The 5,000-nt window shown below is 52.7% G+C and overlaps 1 pseudogene; it reads left to right on the top strand.

Moving 5' to 3' along the window:
- The first annotated feature begins 4,363 nt into the window (after nucleotides 1-4,363).
- LOC123724719 (uncharacterized) lies at nucleotides 4,364-4,538 on the top strand (annotated as a pseudogene).
- The last annotated feature ends 462 nt before the right edge of the window (nucleotides 4,539-5,000 follow it).

The following is a 5,000-nucleotide window of genomic DNA, read 5'->3' as shown; positions in this document are numbered from 1 at the left end:
CCCGAGTGGAGAGACACCAAGGAAGGAGACGGCGGTCCCGAGAGGAGAGGGGCAGAGGAGAGAGAAGGTCGGAGAAGATGGAGAGAAGGGGAAGGAAGAGGACGGAGTCAAGGGAGCGGCGAGGAAGGAGACGGCGACAGCAGTGGGAGAGGAGGTGGAGAAGGACAAGAAGGAAGGCCCAGAGGGGGATTTGGAGAGGGGGGAAGGTGGGAAGGAGTGGGGGGACAGTGACATGTCGAATGCCCTGGTGGAGGAGATGAGGGGAATGGTGGAGAAGCTGGCGGGGAGGGGGGGCGATGTCTCCCCTGTGCCGCCCACACCGAAGAGGAAAGCGAAGAGGAGGGGGAGCTACAGGGAAGGCAAGAAGGAGAGCGGTGGGGGGGAGGAGGGGGAGGCCAAGAGAGCAATGGGGGAAAAGGGGAGTAAGGCCGGAGATGCTTCAGCACCCTCATTGGCTCCCCCGGACTCTGATCTGCGGGGGGAACTGGATCACACAGGTGGGGCTCAGGAGAGGCCGCCTGGGGAGTCGCAGCCCCCTTTCAGTGATACAGGGCCCCTTTTTTTCTGCCCAGTAAGCAGTGGGGAGGGGGAAATGGAGGAGTTGGGTGTCCAATCCGGGGTGCAGGGCACTCGGGTGCCCAATACCATTCCCGCATCCTGGATTGGGGAGATGGAGGAAGAGGGGGCGACGCCAGGAGAGGAGAGGACGTCCCCGCTGGATGAGATGGAGCAGGGGAGCATCGGGTGAGCCTCCTCTTTTAATTTTGTGTTTTGGGGGTGAGGGTTTCTTTGTTTTTATTTTATAATGAATATTTCTGTTACTTTTCTTAGTTTAAATGTAAGGGGTTTAAGGGATTTTGTTAAAAGGAGGGCGGTTTTTAGTTATTTAGAGGGTGTGGGGTTTGATTTCTGTTTTTTACAGGAGGTTCACCTGAGGGATGGAGGGGACGTAAATAGATTTAGGAGGGAGTGGGATAAGGGAGAATCATATTGGGGTATAGGAGGGGTGCACTCAACAGGAGTAGGGATTTTGTGTGGGAATAGGGAGGTTAAAATAGAAAGCACTTTTTGTATAATGCAGGGGAGGGTGTTGGGGGTAGATGTAACATATAGGGAGGGTAGATATAGGTTAATTGGGGTGTATGGGCCACAGGTGGCGGCAGACAGGAGGGAGATGGTGGACTGTCTGGCGCCCCTGTGTGTCACAAATAGGCACTTGGTGATAGGAGGGGATTTCAATATAGATTTAGGGTTAGTGGGTGATAGTAGTGCAGGCGCCATCACCGGGCTAATGGCTTGCCATGGTCTGGTTGATGGAGGCCTGCACTCTACTCCGACAATGGCTGGTCCCACATGGCGCAACTCCCGGGGGGTTGCGCGGAGGCTCGACTACATTTTCCTATCTAGGTCTTTGGGTCAGTTGTCTGGGCGGCTGTTGCCTGTGTTCTTCTCAGATCACGACGGGGTGCTCCTGCAGGTGGGGTCGCCAGTCTGCCTCTTCGGTAGGGGGTTACTGGAAATTAGATCGGGATGTGCTGGAGGAGCAAGCTTTCGTCGACACCTTTTTGGTTTCTTTCGGGGCTTGAAGGCCTCCGGTCCATGTGCGAGGGGGTGTTAGAGTGGTGGGATTTAGTTAAGGTAAGGATTAGGGCCTTTATAATAGGATATTGTAAGAGGGAAAAAAGGGAGGAAAGGAGGGAGGCGGATCGTATCCAAAGGTTGATTGAACTCGAGTACGAGGCAGGCAACCTCGGCGGGTCGATTGACTGGGAGAGATCCACAGCCCTGAAGGCGCAGCTCAGGGAGCTGCAGGAGCGGAAGGCTCGAGCTTTCCTGGAGCGTGCGCATAATGGCTTTTTAGAACATAATGAGACTTGTTCCTCTATGTTCTTTAAGTCGGTTAGGGCCAGACAGAGTAGGAAGATAATGCATGGGGTGAGGAAAGAAGATGGTAGCATAGTTAGAAAACCGGAGGGAATGGTCAGGGTAACAACTGATCATTTCCGAGGTTTATTTAAAGAGAGGGTAATAGATGTAGAGCAGGGAAATGTGTTTTTAGAACACTTGTCCCGGCGATTGCCGGAGGACATTAGAAATGTGATGGAGGCTCAGATCTCCCTCGAGGAGGTTGAGAGTGCTCTCAGGAGGATGGGAAAAGGGAAGGTGCCTGGGATGGATGGGTTGCCGGCCGAGTTTTACCTCAAGTTTTGGGGTATACTTGGACCAGTGGTCCTCGAAGTCTTGAAGGCCATCCTTGAGACGGGGGTCCCGGGGGGATCAATGGCGGTCGGTGTGCTGTCACTTCTTTATAAGAAGGGGGAAGCAACTGACCTTGGCAACTGGCGGCCGTTGACCATGCTGTGCGTAGATTACAAGCTACTTGCAAAGGTTTTAGCAGACCGGTTGCGCACAGCCCTTCCCTACGTCGTCCATGAGGATCAGACGTGCGGGGTAGAGGGCCGCTCTATTAGGTGGAACCTACAGTTGATCAGGGACTCCATCGCGTGGGTAGAAGACAGAGGGCTGCCTTTAATGGTAGCAGCGCTAGATCAGGCGAAAGCCTTTGATCGCGTGAATAGATCCTTTCTATTCAGGGTGTTAGGTAGATTAGGATTTGGGGAAAAGTTTATAGGATGGATCCGTACTTTATATGTCGGAGCGGGGTGCCGGGTTAGCGTTAACAGTCACTTAGGTGACGTTTTGACCTCTCGTCTGGGGTCAGGCAGGGATGCCCGCTCTCGGCTCTCCTCTTCGTTCTGTACATGGAGCCTCTGGGGGCTGCCATTAGGGCAGACACAGGGGTGGAGGGATTGCTGATACCTGGAAGTGGCGGTCACCGTGTCAAGTTGACGCAGTACGCCGACGACACCTCCTTGCTGCTTTGCAAGGACTCGTGCCTGACAAGGTCCCTTGCCATCATTGGGGACTTCACCCAAGCGTCGGGAGCGGTTCTTAACCACGTGAAGTCTTCCGTTAAGTTTTTCGGAAGATGGAGTGGTAGGACGGATGTGCCCGGAGGGTTATCTCTCTGTAACGGGGCCCTGAGGATTCTCGGGGTCCATTTTGAGACCTCCGGTTCAGCGACGCTGAACTGGAACATGCGCATCGCAGTGGTACAGAGGAAGCTAGCGATGTGGAGGGCTAGGTCTTTGTCTTTTTAGGCAAGGTCCTGGTTCTCAAGGTGGATGTATTGCCATCTCTATTGTACTTGGCGTACATCTACCCATTGCCGGCTTGTCTGAGGAGGCCTCTAGTGAGGCTGGTGTTTCAGTTCATGTGGGGTGGCAGGTACGAGTGGGTCGCCAGGGCACGCATGATCTGTCCCATCGGGGAGGGAGGTAGGGGGGTACCACATCTCCCCCTCAAGCTGGACGCAATTTTTGTTTCATTTTTGTTGACGGAGCTTGCTCAGCCAGTACTACACCCGTCCGGTTACCTCCTGCGGGTGTTCTTCTCGTATCAGGCGAGAAGCGTAATGGTGTGGTCTAACACGGGTCCTCGGGCGGAACAGCTGCCGTGGCACTTTGGCCATGCGGCCAAGTGGCTGCGTGCGCACCCCGAGGTTGAAGTCGCCCGAGTAGGTTTAGATCACAGGCACCTGTACGAGGAGGTTAGACGGGCAGTAAGTCCGGCACCTGTAGTGGGCATCCCGGCGGCGGTCTGGGAGGGAGTGCAGGCGCGGGGCCTGGACAACAGGCTCAAGGACCTGAATTGGTTGAGCCTCCACAAGTGTTTGCCGGTACGCTCCACCATGTACCGGCATAGCTTGGCGCGATCCCCCACCTGTCCAAGACTTTCTTGTGGCAGGGAGGAGACTGTGCGCCATGTCTTTTGGGACTGTGCCATTGCCGGAGTAGTATGGGCAAAGGCACGGGTGTTGTTAGGAAGGGTTAGAGGTGATTTTGTATTGACGTGGGCTAGGTTAGAGAGAGGTGTAGGGAGAGCGAGGGGGACGGATAGGGATAGGTTTCTGCTCTGGCTTCTCATGAGCCTCTTTAAGCGGGGGCTGTGGGAAGCCAGGCAGAACATGGTTAAGACAGGGAAAGATTGGGGGGTGGAAGGGATAGTGAGGAGGGTGGAAGGAGATTTGAGAGGGAGGATGAAGAGGGAGGAGAGGAAGTGGGGGCAGCATGCTGCCCGGGAGAGATGGAAGGGGGGATTAGGGCTGGGGTTATTTTAGATTAGGGACGGGAAGATAGGGAAAGTTAGTGTTTAGGATGACTGGGAGGGATGATGCTCCCCTGAGTTTTTGTTTTGGGTTTTCGTTTGGTTTTGAACTAAAAATGCCATTATTATTTGTGTTTGGATGGAATGTATGAGTTTGTATTGTTTTGTATTGTATGAATGGCATTGATTGTAATAAATTATTTTTTCTAAAAAAAAAATCTGTTCTTATCAGTTTAATATCTGATACGTCCCCCATCGGGGGACTACATATTAAATGGATTTTTCGAACAGGGAGTCGGAAATGGGGCTTGCTCCGTCCGCTCCACGCATCGACCCGGTATTGCAGTACCTCCGGGAATGGTGCAACACTTTTCTCCCATTGTCAAGGAAAAAGAAATACACCAAATCTATGTAAAACAGCTAGCAGAAGAAGAGAAGGAATGAAAAAAGAAGAATCATCCAAACTGAAACAAGTGCGAAGCCCCCTTCATGGGGGTCCCCCGTTTTCCCGCCATTTTACTTAAAAAAAAAAAAAAAAAAAAAAAATACATTGGCCAGGAGTGTGTGTGTGTGTGTGTGTGTGTGTGTGTTTTTTTGAGCCCCCCAAAAAATAAAATCACTACACCAGGATTGTTTGTGTGTGTGTGTGTGTGTGTGTGTGTGTGTGTGTGTGTGTGTGTGTGTGTGTGTGTGTGTGTGTTTTTGAGCCCCCCAAAAATACAATCACTTCACCAGGATTGTGTGTGTGTGTGTGTGTGTGTGTGTGTGTGTGTGTGTGTGTGTGTGTGTGTGTGTGTGTGTGTGTGTGTGTGTGTGTGTTTTTGAGCCCCCCC

The sequence above is a fragment of the Salmo salar genome, chromosome ssa10 (genome assembly GCF_905237065.1).
Source record: "Salmo salar chromosome ssa10, Ssal_v3.1, whole genome shotgun sequence".
NCBI classification, from domain to species: domain Eukaryota; kingdom Metazoa; phylum Chordata; class Actinopteri; order Salmoniformes; family Salmonidae; genus Salmo; species Salmo salar.
The sequence above is the reverse complement of the archived record's forward strand: the minus strand, read 5'-3'. Positions and strand labels throughout refer to the sequence as shown.